Below are 18,522 nucleotides of genomic sequence, written 5' to 3' on the forward strand. Positions count from 1 at the left end.
TTGAACAAGTCATTTAACCTCATGTAGTATTCATTTCCTCTCCCATAGAAAGGGGATGACAGTTTGTAGACATCATCACATAAGTTTGTAAACATCCAATGAGATGATACGCATGACGTTTTTGGCATAGTTCCTGGTGTATCAATAAATGGAATCTCTAAATTTTTATCATAAACTTTCTGAAGTTAAATGTAGATCCCTAAGCTTTTTTATCAAGACTCCTGGATCCTGGCTATGGACATCCAAGTACAAAAATATTCATAACAAAAGAAAAGGGAAAACATCAATAATCACCACCTGTGCTGCCAAAACTTCTATTTAATGCTCTTCAAACTCTACTTCCTCCATAATCATGTTCCCTCATCCAGCCCCAGGGAAAATCTAATCGCTCCTTATTTGTGATTCACACAATACTCTGGTTATACTTCCAAAACAGCATATTGGAGAAACTCATGTGGCTTAAACTGACTGTATAACTTATGGTTCAAATCAAGACATTTTTGAGAGTAAAAAGGGTGCTATTGATCATTTCACTGGAATAAGAATAAACCAGTACTTTCCAAGGAAACCAAGATATATGTAACTTTATGCTTAATGTAATGAGAATGAGCTTTAGTTCAAATGAAGAAATGATACTATTATTTTTGTGTACTTGTACTCCCTAATAAATAATGAGCCCCCGAGAGTGAAGAGACCAGGTTTTAATTACTTTTACACCTTCCTAGAATTTCACTTCCATGATGCCTGGAAAATATTAGATGGTTGTTGACCTGTCAAGCAAGTGACACCTGTCACCACCTCCAGGGAAGGAGTCCCATTGTATGCAGTATAGAACAGAGGATAAAAATGCCTGCCACCGGAAACAGCAGTCCACTATATCAGCCATTGTTTGAGGTCACCAAAAAAAGATATGAGTTGTACAGGCACTCGATAGAACACTTTACCCACACAGAGAAAACAGAGTAAGATCAGCTTCAGTAGTGGGCATCAGTCCCTTATGGCTGGCAGATCTTGGTGCACAGGGAGAAGGTCTGCACCCATCACTCTCCTGTTGCAAACAAAGAACCCTGTCTTCTCTTCACTGGGAACAGAGCAGTGAAACTGGCCAGGTATCATATGATGTACATGCTTAAGTAGAACAAAGGGGTACGCATTAAGTCTGAAACAGGGAAAGATCCCCACTCAAGGAGATAAGCCCAGCACGGGCTGTGAGGATTTCATCTGTTGGGAAGAAAGCATTCCAGGCCGAAGGCCCATTCTTATGCAGCTGAGTAGGGGTCAAAAGACTGCATGCACAGATAAGACTGTTTTTCCAACAATGCTTAATGACTATATTCATTGAGTCAATGGTGTAAATACCATATTCTCGTTTCTGAAGCCTACTTTCCTAACTAGGCCTTCAGGCAAAACTGTCTGAGAGGAGGAAGTGGGTGTCACCAAGTAGGCAATTGGAATGGGAATGTCAGACAGCACTAAGGGAGTTCATGGGAATCTACTGATTGATAGCTTAATTTAAATATTTCAACATTTATCAAGTACTATGTGCTAGCTACTAGACACATAATGATTAAGACTAAGTCCCCGTCCTCACAGGGCTATAGGCAGAAGTAGATTTCTGACAGAAGTAGACTCAGAAGGTAGTCCTCTATTCAGACCTAGACAACAAGATCTGAATTCCACAATGATAGAATTGTAGACCTAGGAAGGACCTCAGAGAAGAATGGTTTGATCTTTCACAATAATAAAACTGACCATCATTGGCTGAATGCTTACTATGTATCAGGTGGTGGGTTAAGAGTTCTACATGCCCTTAACCACACAACAGCCCCTTAAAATTGGTATCATTATTATCCTCATTTTACAGATGAGAAGACTAAAGCTCAGAGAAGTTAGGCAACTTTCTCAAGGTCACACAGCTAAATGGTAGCAGAACTGAGCTTTAACCCATGCCTATCTGGCTCTCAAGCCTGGGCCCTTCTAGCTGAGGAGTATCGCCTCCCTTTGCATCAAAGCCTCCTGCTGATAACATCCCTAGGCTCCAGGTTCCCAAACCTGGAGCCCTGGGTCTTTATCAGCACTCTAGGGTCAGGCTTCAATGAATCCTGAGTTCCAGAACGATTTGCAGAGTCAGAATCCCGGTCCAAATATTGAAACTCCAGGAAGTATCTCTGATTTGTGGGTGTTAGGCCATTGTCCTGTTTGAAACTAAAGAGGCCCAGCCATCTGTCAAGTCCTTCAGTGATAATGGAATCAGTGAATACCCTCAAAAAGCAGCCAGCCTCTGCTCTTAGTCAGAAATCTCCTGAACCTGGGGCCAAAGCCCCCACCAGCCTCTGGTCCATACCATCCATTTCCTGTGCACATACTAAGAAAAAAAAAACGTATCCTACAACCTCTCCACTTGCCCATCAGGACAAATCTCAACTGAGCCCTGAAGGATGAGATCTGTCTTCACTGGTCCTTCTAACATTCAGAGAACCCCAAGTCATATGCAGCCCAGATGTCCTGAAGTCTGGCAGAGGGAAGACAGAGTCTACTCAGAAAGGTACAGGTAGAACGACTCATCTCTGAAGGCTTCCCTTCCCAGGTGGGGAGTCAGAGATTTGGACACATTCCTACAGGTTGGAGTGGGTTTCAGGAGACCTCAGGGATCACTCTGCATGGCTCCCTGAGAAATTACAGGCTCTCTGAGGCAGTTCTCATAGGATCCACACCTTTGATATAGTTCCAGAAAAGCACTAGAGCCCTGGGACCTCAGAAGAGCCTCCCTGAATGACCCTGGCATCCCTCTTGCTATCTTAGTCTCTGTCTTCATCTAAGTCTACCACACCTTTTAGTGGATGTTATATCTGTGATAGGGAAGAAAAAAAAAAAACAAGGCAAATCTCTGGAGTGACACAGAGAAGAATCAGAATCCCACTCTTCCACCCACTGGTGGTGTGGCATCACTTGATCCCCTCTGGACCTCAGTTTCTTTATCTGTTAAATGGGAGCTCATGATGCAGACTTTGATCGGTACTTTATGAGGACATGCATATAAAAGCCTTTTGTAAATGTAAAAATTAAGTAGGCAGCCTAGTGCCTGGCATACAGAAAGTATTCAAGAAATATTCAGTTGTAGGAGAGACCCCTAACTCTGGGAAACAAACAAGGGGCAGTGGCATGGGAGGTGGGTGGGGGGTTGGGGTGACTGGGTGACAGGCACTGAGGGGGGCACTTGAGGGATGAGCACTGAGTGTTATGCTATATGTGGCAAATCGAACTCCAATAAAAAATATATACAAAAAAAGAGAAATGTTCAGTTGTAATGAAATGTAAGTTAGAGAGTTCTTCAGTGATGGGTCACTGGAATGTTGAATAGTCACTCAAGAGCACAGATGAATCCTCTTCTCAGAGGCAGCTTAGTTGCTTTCTCCTCACACCACCTAGCACGCTATCATCCCTTCTTTGATTGGTGAAACTATGACTGAGGCTAGCTAATCTGTAACAAGTGTCTCTAACGGTAGTCTTCAGTTTGTCTAATCCAATGTTTTATTATTAAGTATATATTGGACTGAAATAGAATCTCTCGAATTTATTCAGAGTAAACACAGCTTTGCAAATTACCCACTTCGCCCCTTCCAGATGGTGGCTAGAAATGCTGGCCAAATGCAAGCATTTATCGGGTGCATTTATTTAGGTGCCAATTTGAGTTCAAAACCCTGCCCTCTTTACTTGTGTGCAAATAAATGGAAATTGATTTTGAGAATTTGAAAGCAAAATTTTCACACTGGCTGGTATATAAACAATCAATAGCCAAATTTTTCCCAGTGTTCACTATCTTTGCTGGCATTTTGGGATATAGGATAAGGTTGGTAAGTCCCGTTTGTTAATGAGCCGCTGTACGAAGATGGTATGCAGTTTGCTTAAGTGCTTTCATCTGCAGTTTGCAAAACTTGGATATCTTCATCAATATGCGAAAACAACTTTGAAACCATGACAAAATTATGGGGTTTGCCATACTCCAAACCAAAAGATTTACCTTAGGACCATTCCAATTTAGTTGTTAGCTAAGCACAGGAATAACTCAAGGAATAATTTAAGCCTCAAAGATTGGTTCAGTATCCTGGTGACTAACAAACATCAAATTTCACTTTCTAAGGCAGAGGCATGGAATAAAGACATCTCGAGTTGTCAACAACAGGAAATACAAAGCAGATCCACCCTAAGCTGTGAGACATACACAGTTACAGCCTCCCACACACAGCCAAGTTGGCTCTTTGTATGATGTCAACCCTCATACAGTGAATAAATGTACACTCACAGCCCCTACTAACTGAATGAACAACTACTATTTATTTATTCGGCAAATATTTCATAAGTACCTAGAGTGTGCACTAAACTAGAAACCGATAAAAGACCCTGCTCTCGTGGGAATTTCATTTCTGTGGGAGAGAGAAAAAACAGGTAAACAAGCAACTGAATAATTAGATATTATGATAGAGGGAAATTTTTTCCACCTTTGTATTATGCTTACTATGTTTTGTGAATATTTTCTCCAAGCGTTTGGCATGCCTATTCATTTTTAAATGGTATGTTTTGATAAACAGAAATTCTTTATTCTCATGAAATCTAATTGATCAAAATATTTACTTTTAGATTTCTTTCTTTCTGTGTTCTATCTACAAAAAACACTGCCTATCCCCAAATTGGAAAAACACTTGTTTCCTTTTAGAGGCTTTGTAGTTGAAGCATTATATTTATATCTGTGATCTACCTTGAGTTACATTCTGTGTATAGTGAGAGGTTGGGGGTCAAGATTCATTTTTTTCTCCTATATGGTTATCCAACTATTCCAGTATCATGTCTTGAAAAAAAAACTTATTTTCCCAACTGAATTACTTTGGCACATCTGCCAAAAATCAATTGACATTAGAAGTTTGGATTTAATTCTAGAATCCCTATTCTGTTCCACTGATCTATTTTTCTATCCCTATGCCAGTACCATACTGTCTTAATTACTGAAACTTTATAGTAACACTGGAATTAATATATATGAGTTTACTATGTTCTTTGTTTTCAAAATTTGGCTATTCTATACTTCAACACGGTAAAGGCAATATGTAAAAAGGCCACAGCTAACAGCATGATCAGTTGGAAAAATGTAAAAGCTTTCCAAGTTCCAGTACAAGGCAAGGGTGCCTATATTTGTCACTTCTATTTAACATAGACTAGTACCAGTGTAGGTCCTTGCCAGAGCAATTAGACAGAAAGAAAAAATAAAGGCATCCAGACAGAAAGGAAAGAAATAAAATCATCTCTGTTTGCAGGTGACATGATCATAAATAAAGAAAATACTAAATACTCAACAAAAAAATCTATTAAGGGGCACCTGGGTGGCTTAGTTGATTGACTCTTGATTTTGCTCAGGTTGTGATCTCAAGATTGTGAATCGAGCTCTGCATCAGGCTCCATGCTCAACGTGAATCTGTTTGAGATTCTCTCCTCACTCTCCCTCTGCCCTTCCCCCCACTCACATACTCTCTCTCTCTCTAGAAGAAAGAAATAATCTTTTAAACATATTTTTGTATATTTTTTATTGGAGTTCGATTTGCCAACATAGTATAACACCCAGTGCCTGTCAAGTGCCCTGCTCAGTGCCCATCACCCAGTCACCCCATTCCCCTGCCCACCTCCCTCTACACTACCCCTTGTTTTTTTCCCAGAGTTAGGAGTCTCTCATGGTCTGTCACCCTCTCTGATATTTCCCACTCATTTTCTCTCCTTTCCCCTATAATCCTTTTCACTATTTTTTATATTCCCTGAATGAATAAAACCATATAATGTTTGTTGTTCCCCGACTGACTTACTTCACTCAGCATAATATCCTCCAGTTCTATCCACGTTGAAGCAAATGGTAGGTATTCGTTGTTTCTAATGGCTGAGTAATAAATATTCCATTGTATATATAGACCACATCTTCTTTATCCATTCATCTTTCGATGGACACCGAGGCTTCTTCCACAGTTTGGCTATTGTGGACATTGATGCTATAAACATTGGGGTGCAGGTGTCTCTGCTTTTCACTGCATCTGTATCTCTGGGGTAAGTCTCCAGCAGTGCAATTGCTGGGTCCTAGGGTAGCTCTATTTTTAATTCTTGGAGGAACCTCCACACAGTTTTTTATTCTACTAAAGCTATTCTGAAAGATAGAAAGGGACAGAATACTTCCAAACTTGTTTTATGAGGCCAGCATCACATTAATTCCAAAACCAGAGATCCCACCAAAAAGGAGAAATATAGATCAATATCCCTGATGAACACAGATGCAAAAATTCTCAACAAGATACTAGCCAACAGGATCCAACAGTACATTAAGAAGATTATTCACCATGACCAAGTGGGATGCAAGGCTGGTTCAACACTTGTAAACCAATCAACGTGATAGATTACATCAACAAGAGAAAAAACAAGAACCATATGATCCTCTCAACAGGTGCAGTGAAAGCATTTGGCAAAATACAGCATCCATTCCTGATCAAAACTCTTCAGAGTGTAGGGAATAGAGGGAACTATTCTTTTAAAAAATCTATTAGAACTAAGACAAATTGAGTAAAGCTGTAGGATACAAAATGGACATAAAAAATCAACAGCATTTCTACATTCAATGAACTATCTGAGAAAGAAACTAACAATCCTATTCATAATAGTAACAAAAGGAATAAAATACTTAAGAATAACCTTAACCAAAGAGGTGGAAGACCTGTATACCAAAAATTATAAAACATCAATGAATAAAATTAAAGAGCACATACATAAATGGAAAGACAGTCCATGTTCATGGATTGTAAGAAATAATACTATTAAAATGTCCATACTGGGATCCCTGGGTGGCGCAGCAGTTTAGCGCCTGCCTTTGGCCCAGGGCGCGATCCTGGAGACCCGGGATCGAATCCCACGTCGGGGTCCCGGTGCATGGAGCCTGCTTCTCCCTCTGCCTGTGTCTCTGCCTCTCTCTCTCTCTCTCTCTGATATCATAAATAAATAAATTTAAAAAAAAATAAAATGTCCATACTTACCAACATGGTCTAAGATTCAATGCAAACCCTATCAAATTTGTAATGGCATTTTCCACAGAAATAAAAAAATCCTGAAATTTATATGAAACTACAAAAGATCTAGAATAGCCAAACCAATCTTGAGCAAGAAGAATAAAGCTGGGGGTGCCTGGGTGGCTCAGTTGATTGAGCATCCAATTCTTGGTTCTGGCTCAGATCGTGATCTCAGGATTGTGAGATCAAGCCCCATGTGGGGCCCACACTCAGTGGGGAGTCTGCTGGAGATTCTCTTCAGAGAGATTCCCACTCTCTTTCCCTCTGCCCCTCGCCCCACTCATGAACACTCAATCTCTGTCTCTCCTTTCCCAAAATAAATAAATATTTAAAAAGAAGAATAAAGCTGAAGACTTTACAACTCCTGACTTCAAAACATATTACAAAGTGACACAAATCAAAAAGAGTATGGCAGTGGCATGTAGATAGACACAAAGACCAATGGAATAGAGTAATAAGCCCAGAAATAAATTCACATGTCTGTAGTCAACAGAGCTTTGAAAGAATGGCAAGAACACATAATTGGGAAAGGATACTCTCTTCAATAAGCAATTCGGGGGGGGGAGGCGCGGGGGGCACCTGGGTGGCTTAGTCAGTTAAGTGCCTGACTGCTTGATCTCAGGGTTGTGGGTTCAGGTCCCATGTTGGGCTCCATGATGGGTGTGGAGCCTACTTCAAAAAAATGTGATTTTGGGAAAACTGGATATTCATTTGCAGAATAATGAAATTAGACCCATATCTCACATCATATACAAAAATCAACTTATAAGGGGTTAATGGCTAAAAGATAAGACCTGAAACTATAAAAACTAACATAAAGGAAAAGCTTCTTCACATTGATCCAGGCAATTATTATTTTAGATATGACCTCGATATAGAGAAAACAAAAGCAAAAATAGACAAGTGGGATTGCACCAGACTAAAAATTTGCTTCATTGCAAAAGAAACATTCAGCAGAGTGAAGAGACAACCTACAGTATGGGAGAAAATATTCGAAAACCATACATCAAGCAATAAGGGAGGGGGGTAATATTCTAAATATGTAAGTAACTCATACAACTCAACAGCAAAAACAAACAAAAAAGCCTCCAAATAACCTGATTTAAAAATGGACAAGGGACCTGAATAGATGTTTTTCAAAAGAAGACGTCGCAAAAGGCAACAGGTATGAGAATTTGCTCAACATGACTCATCATGAAGGAAATGTGAGTCAAAACCACAATAAGAAATCACCTCACACTTGTTAGGATATCTATAATCAAAAAGGCAAAAAGTAACAAGTATTGGTGAGAATGTGGAGAAAAGGGAACCCTGGTGTCCTGCTGATGACAATGTAACTGGACACAGCCACTAGAAAACAGCACAAGCATACCTTGTTTTATTGCACTTCATATACACTGTGTTCTTTACAGATTGAAGGTTTGTGCAAACCCCATGTCAAGTGAGTATACCAACGTGATATCTTTTTTTTAAAGATCTTATTTATTTATTCATGAGAGACAGAGAGAGACAGAGAGACAGAGAGAGAGGCAGAGACACAGGCAGAGGGAGAAGCAGGCTCCATACAGGGAGCCTGACATAGGACTTGATCCAGGGTCTCCAGGATCAGGCCCTGGGCTGAAGGCGGCGCTAAACCGCTGAGCCACCCGGGCTGCCCACCAACGTGACATCTTTAATAGCATTTGCTCACTTCACATCTCTATGTCACACTTTGGTAATTTTCACAATATTTCAAACTTTTTTATTATTCTCATATTTGTTATACTGATCTGGGATCAGTTATTATGACTTGATGAAAGATCAGATAATGGTTAGAAATTTTTAGTGATAAAGTATTTTTTAATTAAGGTATATAATTGTTTTTTTCAGACATGCTATCACACACTTAATAGACTACAGTATGGTGTAAACATAGCTTTTATACGTTTACAAACCAATCTTGAGCAAATCCAATTCTTGGTTCTGGCTCAGGTCATGATCTCAGGGTTGTGAGATCAAGCCCCATGTGGGGCCCACACTCAGTGGGGAATCTGCTGGAGATTCTCCAGCACTGGGAAACCACAAAAATAATTTGACTTGCTTTACTACAATATTCACTTTATTGTATGGAAATGAACATGCAATAAAGAGGTTCCTCAAAAAATTAAAAATAGAAGTACCATATGATCCAGCAAGCCCACTTCTAGATATATATACAAAGGAATTAAAATCTTTATCTCAAAGAGATATCTGCATTCCATGTTCATTGCAGCATTACTTCAAAATAGCCAAGATATGTAAACAATCTAAGTGCCCATCAACAAATGACTTTATAAAGAAAATTAGTATGCATAATCAACAGAATATCATTCATCTTTTAAAAAGGAGGGAAAATCTGCCATTTACAACAACATGAATGAACGAGGAAGACATTAAGCTAAGTGAAATAAGCCAGCCACATAAAAACAAATATTGCATGTTCTTATTATTTGTTTGAGAGGGGGATAGAAGGAGGTAAAGACGGAGAAGGAGAGAGACAGAGAATCTTAAGCAGGCTTCACACCCAGCACAGAGCCTAACACGGGGCTCAATCCCAACACCCCAAGATCATGACCCTAGCCAAAACTAAGAATCAGATGCCTAATCAACTGAGCCACCCAGGCACCCCTGCATGATCTCACTTAGATGTGTAATCAAAAACAGTTAAACTCACAGAAGTACAAAGTAGAATTGTGGTTGCCAGAGGCTGGTGATGGAGTTGTTGGGGGAGATATAGTCAACAAATACATAGTCTCAGTTATAAAAGATGAATAAATTATGGAGATCTAATGTACAGCAATGTGAATACAGTCCAAAATACTGTATTGTATACTTGAAATTTGCTAAGAGGGTGTTCTTTAGTGTTCTCACCATAAAAAGAAAAGAAGAAAAAAGAAACAGTATGCGAGGTAATGGATATGTTAATTATCTTGATTGTGGCTATTACTTCACAATGTACACATGTATCAAAACATCAAGCCTTGAACTTAAAACATACCTAATTTTTATTTGTCAATTATACCTCAATAAAGATAGGGGGAAGAAATTTGGCTATTCTAGGTCCTTCGAAGTTCTACATAAATTTTAGAAAACACTTTCAGGATTTTTATTTTATTGGACAAATCTAGTAATTAATTTGGGGAGAATGAACATCTTAATAATATCAAGTCTTTAACCAGTAATTTTGTGCTTTTGAATGTAGAGATCTCATGTATGTCTTATTTTTCCCCAAATCACGTTTTTGATGCAATTATAAACATAACTGTTTTCTCAAATTTTTTTCAATTGTTTTGTGCCACTATAAATATATACTATTTTTTCAGTTCTTATTTTTTTAGTATTTTATTATAATTTTTAAAATTTGAGGATAGTTAACATACAATGTTACATTAGTTTCAACTTGGTGATTTGACAAGTATATAAGGCTATGTTCACAAGTATAGCCACCATCTGTTACATTATATTGCTATTACAGTATCATTGACTGTGGGGTGCCCGAGTGGCTCAATTGGTTAAGTGTCTGACTCATGATTTCAGCTCAGGTCATAATCTCATGGTCATGAAACCAAGCCCCCCATTGGGCTGCATGCTCAGTGCAGAGTCCACTTGAGATTCCTTCTGCTCATTCTCCCACTTGTGTACTCTATCTCTAAAATAAATAAAATCTTTTTTAAAAATCAGGATCTTTAAAAAAAATTATCACTGACTGTACTCCTTTATGCTCTGCTTTTTATTCCTGTGACTTATTCTATAACTGGGGGCCTGTATCTCTCTCTCCCCTTCTTTCATTTTGCCCATTGCCCCTCATTCTTCTCCCCTCTGGCAACCATCAGTTTTCCGTATTTATGGATTTTTTTTGTTTATTCCTTTTTTAAGATTCCATTTATGAGTGGAATCAAATGGTATTTGTCTTTCTCAGTAACTTATTTCACTTAGCTTAATACTCTCTAGGTCAATCCATCTTATCTAAAATGGCAAAAAGTCGCATCCTTTTTAATGGCTATATAATATTTCAGTGTGCGCATATATGTCTGTGTACATACATACACAACATATTCCTTATCCATTCATCTACTGATGGACACTTACTTTGCTTCCATGTCTGGGTTGTTGCAAATAATGCTGCGATAAACACAGGTTATTTCAAGTTAGTATTTTCATTTTTCTTGGGTAAATACCCAATAGTAAAATTTTTAGATTATATAGTATTGTGTTTCTATTTTTAATCCTCCGTGCTTCTGGCCACGGTATTTATACCAATTTACAGTTCTAGCAAGAGTGAACAAGAGTTCCTTTTTCTCCACATCTTTGCCATGTTTGTTGTTTCTTCTTGTTTTTAGCCATTCTCATAGGCATGAGGTAATATCTCATCATGACTTTGATTTGAGTGATATTGAGCATCTTTTCATGTGTCTGTTGGCCATCTGGATGTCTTCTTTGGAAAAATATCTATTCACGCCCTCTGCTCATTTTTAAATCAGATTGGTTTTGGTTTTGGGTTTTTTTTTTTTTTTTTGGTGTTGAGTTGTATGAATTCTTTATATATTTTAGATATTAACCCCTTATTGGATATGTTATTTCCATATCTTCTCCCATTCAGTAGGTTGTCTTTTTGTTTTCTTTATCATTTCCTTCGCTGTGCAAAAGCTTTTTATTTTGATGTAGTCCCAAAAGTTTATTTTTGCTTTTGTTTCCCTTTCTTCAGGAGTCATCTAGACAAATGTTGCCAATGTCAAAGAAAGTACTTCCTGTTCTCTCTCCTAGGACTTTTATTGTTTCAGGTCACATGTGTAGGTCTTTAATTCATTTTGAGTTTATTTTTGTGTATGGTGTTAGAAAGAATCCAGTTTCATTCTTTCACATGTAGCTATCCAGTTTTCCTACCACCATTTATTGAAAAGACTGTCTTTTCCCTATTACATACTCTTGCCTCCTCTGTCATAGATTAATTGATCACATAAAAATGAGTTTATTTCTGGGTCTCTATTCTGATCCATTGATCTATGTGTCTGTTTGTGTGCCAGTACCATACTGTTTTAATTATTATAGCTTTGTAGTATATCTTGAAATCTGGACTTGTGATACCTCCAGCTTTGCTGTTTCTCAGGATTGCTTTGGCTATTCGGTGCCTTCTGTAGTTTCATACAAATTTTACTGTTGTTTGTCCTAGTTTTCTGAAAAATACTGTTAGTATTTTGATAGGGATTGCATTGAATCTATAGAATGCTTTGGGTAATATAGAAATATTGACAATATTAATTCTTCCAAACCGTGAGCATGGGGTATCTCTCCATTTGTTTGTGTCATCTGCAATTTCTTTTATCAGCATTTTGTAGTTTTCAGAGTGCACATCTTTCACCTCTTTGGTTAAATTTATTCCTAGGTGATTTTTTTGGATAATTATAAATGGTATTGTTTTTTAAAATATCTCAGTGACTTCACTGTTAGTGTATAGAAATGCTACCAACTTCTGCATATTAATTTTGTATATTGCCACTTTACTGAATTCATTTATTACTTCTAGTAGTTTTTTGATGGAGTCTTCAGGATTTTTTATGTATAGTATTATGTTGTATGCAAGTAGTAAAGTAGTAACAGTTTAACTTCTTCTTTACCAGTATTGGATACCTCTGATTTCTTGTTCTAACCTGGTTTCTGTGGCTAAGACTTCCAGTACTACATTCAATAAAAGTGGTAAGAGTGGACATCCTTGTCTTGTTCTTGATTTAAGAGAGAAAGCTCTCAGTTTTTCACTACTGAAGATGATGTTAGCTGTGGGTTTTTCACATGGCTTTTATTATGTTGAGGTATGTCCCATCTAAGCCCATTTTGTTGAGTTTCTATTATGAATGAATGTTATACTTTGTCAAATGCTTTTTTGTATCTTTTGAGATGACCATATGATTTTTATCCTTTGTTCTGTTGATGTGGTATATGATGTTTATTAATTTGCCAATATTGAACCATCCTTGCATCCTGGGAATAAATCCCACCTGATCATGATGAATGATTTTTTTAATGTATCATTGTATGCAGCTCACTAATATGTTGTTGAGGATTTTTGCATCTATGTTCATCAGGGATACTGACCTTTCCCAAGCATATTGCTTATCTTTATTTAGTTGTTTTTCTAAGTTTGTTTCTTATTTTTTCTTTTGGAACATATTTCTGTCTCCCCATTTTGCTTGACTTTTTGTGTTTGTTTCTATGGATTAGGACTTCTTGTGTTTGTTTCTACTTCTCCTAAAGTTGAAGGAGTAATCTTGTGTATGCAGACTATGTGTGCTTAGTGACTTCTGCTGGCTGGCTGGCTTTTTAATGCCTATTGGTAGGTACTCTTTTAATTTTTTAAAAAATTTTTTAATTTATTTTATTTATGATAGTCACAGAGAGAGAGAGAGAGAGAGAGAGAGAGAGAGGCAGAGACATAGGCAGAGGGAGAAGCAGGCTCCATGCACCGGGAGCCCGATGTGGGATTCGATCCCAGGTCTCCAGGATCGCACCCTGGGCCAAAGGCAGGCGCCAAACCGCTGCACCACCCAGGGATCCCGGTAGGTACTCTTTTAAACCATGGTGTGTGTCTGTCTCTCTACTGTTCTCTTGTCATTCTATCTTTGATTGTTCAGTAGTTGTTCAGCCAATCCTTGTTCTTGCTCAGGAGGAATTATTCTATTAATAGGTGTAATTTGGTGTGTTCCATGAAGGCGGTGAGTTTAGAGGCTTCCTACATCATTATCTTGGATTGGAAATCTACCATTATTATTTTTTTATATTGAGTCACATCACCTTGGTTGATTCACTTAGTAGATTTCAATAATTGTTTTGTAGATTATCTAGAATTTACTACATAAACAATCATGTTATATATGAATACGAATGCTTTTAGGTTTTCCTTCCCAATATTTATGCCTTTGATTTATCTTATTTATTGACTTCCTAGGATTTCCAGAACAATGTTCAATAGAAGCAGTAAGACTGGGTATCCTTGCCTAATTCTGAGTTAAGGGGAAAGTATTTGTATTTGATCATTAAATATCATGAGACCTATTGGTTGTCATATGGAGGAAGGTTCCTTCCATTTCTAGTCTACTGAGGTTTTGGTTTGTATCATGAACAGGTGTTGGATTTTGTCAAAATCTTCTTATGTCTGTTTAAATGATCATACTTTTTTCCTTTAATTCTTTTTACATATTGCTGGTTTTAACTTAATATTTTATAAAGGACTTTTACATCTGTGTACACTAAGTATATTGGTTTATAGTTCTTTTTCTGCAACATTTAACAAGATTTCAGTATAAAGGTTTTGCTACTTCATAGAAAAAATGTATTAAATGAAATTCCTTTTCCATTTTCTGAACAAGTTTTTGTATGACTAGTGGCATTTATTACTTAAATATTTTATTCAACTCACCAGTGAAAAGTCGCCAGCATTATCATCCAGCTGGTTGCTCAGACTCTTAAGTCTGAGATCCTTCATTGTCGACTCCATCTTACATATTATCAATCACCCACACTTGTCAATTTACCACCTGGATTAGTGAGAACCTAGTCAGGAAAGAGAAACCATTCTAGAAATTTCAAACATGGGGACTTTAAAGGAGAGGACTGGTTGAATAGGTAAATAAATTGCTGGGAAGTCAAATGGCAATCATAAGGTAACCCAGAGATTAGTTACTACCTGCCCACCAAGGATTAAAGAACAACAAGTGTAGTTAGGGTTATCGTAGGCCAGAATTTGTAACCTTCCAGTGGGAACTAGAACCATGGTGGCGACTACTTGGTAGGGGATGAGATCACGTAGGCAAGCACTATGAGGAAACACAGAGAAAGCACAGCCACTACTGAACATAATGTCCAAAGTAGAACAAAAAGGAGAGGAAAATGCCCTGGATTTCCCCCTTCACTGTCTACCATTCATTCTCTATATTGCTGTCAGATATCTTTCTAACGTGGATATAATGGCATTACTCTGCTTAGACTGCTTTCATATTTCTCAAATGTGCACAAAATCTAAATTCTTTTGCATGAAATATATGCTAGCTTTCTATTGTCAAATAACAAATTACTACAAACTTAGTACTTTAAAACAATACAAATGTATTATCTCACAGTTCCCAGGCATAGGTTAACTGGGTCCCCTGCTCAGTGTCTCACCATCCTGCAACTGAGGTGTGGTCTAGGGCTATAATTTTCATATGAGGCTTGGGGTTCTCTTCCAAGTTCATTCAGGTGTCAGCAGTGTTCACTTCCTTGCATTTGTAGGAATAATGGCCCCATTTTATTGCTAGCTGTTTGCCAGAGATCATTCTCAGCTGCTAAAGACCACCTGCAATTCCTTGTCACGTGCTCCCCATAGGCAGTTCACAACAATTTTTCATTCTTTCTTCCTGGCCAGCAGAGGTGCATGTCTCTGACTTTTTAATCCCTATTTAAGAGCTCACTTGATTGTGTCAGACCCACACAATATACTCTCCCTTTGTGATCAACTCAAAGTTGGTGAATTAGTAACCTACACAATGGAGTGATACCCTATCATAGTCATAGATCCTGCCTCCTACATTCAATGGGTAGGAGAATTTGAACAAGAAAACCAGACCAGTTAACACTAGGAATCTTGGGGACCATCTTAAATTTCTGCCTATTTACAGTATATAAGTCCCTAGCCCTACTTACCTGTCTAGTTTCAACTTTGACAACTCTCTGTCATCCCCTTATAATTTCACTCTAGAATTACAGAAATATGTATATAGATTCTGGAATATGTATTTCCCTACTTTGGTACATGCTGCATTTCTCTACCTGGAATGTTCTTCCCGCCATCTATCAGGTAAACTTCTATTTATCCTTTAAGTCTAAGTTCAGATGTTACTTCCTCAGTGATGACTCCCTTGACTCCCGTGCTGAGTTAAGTGCTTCTTCTACTCTGCTTTTGTTGTATTTTGTACTTGCCCCCTTAAAATGAACCTCCACTAGCTTAAGTTTCTTGAGAGAATGTACTCTATCTTTTTAGTTATATCTCCACATCTAGTACAGCATGAGTAAAAACTTTGTTAGTGATGGTGGGGTGAATGAGTGAATTAATGATATGCCTAAGCAATTATGAGAAGTCTGGTATAGGAAGAAGGCACTGAAGATTAAGCTGGAGAGCCTGTCAAGAGCTACTTTTAGAGGGTTTTGTATGCCATACCAAGGGATTGGAACTTGTCCTTAAAGCAACAGGGAACCATTGAAAAGTTTAAAAGCAGAGAATGAAATTATGAGGTTTGTGTTTTAGTAAGTTCACTTTAAAAGCTGTGGACCAGTGTTTCTCAAAATATACTCCTTGGACCACCTGCATCAGAATTGGTAGTATTAGTATAAATGCAGATTGACAAACTCCAGACCTGTTGCAGAATGCTATCAAAAAGTAGAGTTTGGGAATCTGCATTTAGCATAATCCTCCCCCTTCGTGATGTTTATGTTCACTAAAGCATGAGAATAACTGCAATACAGGATGGACTGGGGAGCTTACTAGATGTGTGCAAACCTCGACAAGTATTTCCACTGCTCTCTCCCTCAGCTTCCTCTATCTGTAACACAGCAATGATAACAGCACTTACCTTATAGTGTTGTGAGAATTAAACAAGGTAATGAATATGAAGTTCTTAGAAAATACCCAGTACAGAATAAGAACTCTGTATACGTTAAATATTATACCAATATTTCTTGGAAGAGCAAGAATGGGAAAAAAAGAATATGTTAAAGCTATCTGGTTGGGTAATGCTATGGGGCTGACTTAAGGCACTGATAGTGGGAATAGAAAAGAGTTGATGCGCATTTGGAGAGATTATCAACAGGACTTGTTCACTGAGTGTACAAGGGACTAGAGAATAAGAAGTTAGAGTTGCAACTAGAAGAGGTGAGGGATGAAACTTAACTTTTGGAAGGGAGGTCCTGAGTTCATTTTGGAATAATGTAAGTCTGAGATGCCTACAAGTCTTCCAAGTCAAGTTGTCCTGATAGATTGGCCAACACACTGGAAAGGAGAGCAATGTGTTGTGAAAACAGTATCAAACAAATGGTTGCCAAGACTTGCACAGTCAAAAATTATCTGCAATCCCAAGTCATTCACCAGTCAGTCACCCAGACCCGTCAGGAGTTCCTCTGCAAGCCAGATATCAGAACAGGGTAGGGGGTGGCCATTCTACCTTAACCACTGGGGCCAACCTAGAGACTAGCTTTAACTACAATCCAATTCATTAGACACATTCTACTCAAGCCAAATGTTGCATGGCTGAATTGAACCAAGATTAGTTTTCATCTCCATTTGCAAAGGTCTCTCAAAGGATATGAGGCAGAGCACAGTAGTCACTGAGGGTTAAGCATAAGTGTGATCACTTAACAAAACCAAAGCAGGGAGAGCAATGTTGCAAAGTGATGCTTTCCAAACCTTAAGATCTGTGGAAGAGGGAGCCAAAAGCCCACAGTATTTGTTTTTAAAGCTGTTTCAGCTGTTTCAATCAGCTGCTTGTCAAGTCCTTCCTAAGGTATAAACCAGGATATAAAAGTAAAGGGGACAAACATATAGGTTTTATGATGAAAATGTTGCTGTGGAGTAGTCATTTATCAGAGATCTTTCATCAATGTCAAAAAACAAACATTTTCTAAATCGCTTTGGCCCAAAGTAACATAAGTGTGACCCACCACCTTAGCTGTTTACAACTGCACAAAGACTCCTTTGTTTGTGCAGTCTTGCCTCTGCATACGGCTGAGGCTTACATTTAGTTCAAAAGGTCTCAGAGAATTTATACATTAATTGTACTGCAGACCTGTTCCATAGCTGTTCCTCATTTAATCATAATGGATCAGCCTTTTCAGGAGTTCTGATGCACCCAGAATGAGACCCAGTTGATTTATATAATCTGCACATCAGTTATCTCTTCCCTTCCGGTAGGTGGTAGGAAATACTGGATGCCAACCGTTGTCAATATCGTTGATATTTATACCTGAGCATTAGGAGGATATAAGCTTTTAAATTATATATGACTCTTTTCATGAACAGATTTAAAATGTTATCAGTGAGACAGTATAAATGACAAAACACCAGCACAAAGAATTCATTTCTTCCATACAGTCTGACATCAAAATACAGGGTCCTCAGAAACCTTTAAAAAAAAAACTACCATGAAGCTGATAATACAACTTATTACACTCCCTTGTGATAGCTTCCTCTGCGACTGGCTCTGGCCTAGAGCCTAGGGGTTTGGGGTTATCAGAGCAATAGGAATAATTTTTCTTATTTTTGTTCTTTTTGAAGATTTTATTTATTTATTCATGAGAGACACAGAGAGAGAGGCGGGGATACAGGCAGAGGGAGAACAGGCTCCATGCAGGGAGCCTGATGCGGGACTCGATCCTGGGTCTCCAGGATCAT

The sequence above is a fragment of the Nyctereutes procyonoides genome, unplaced genomic scaffold, assembly GCF_905146905.1.
Source record: "Nyctereutes procyonoides isolate TBG_1078 unplaced genomic scaffold, NYPRO_anot_genome, whole genome shotgun sequence".
Classification (NCBI taxonomy): Eukaryota; Metazoa; Chordata; class Mammalia; order Carnivora; family Canidae; genus Nyctereutes; species Nyctereutes procyonoides.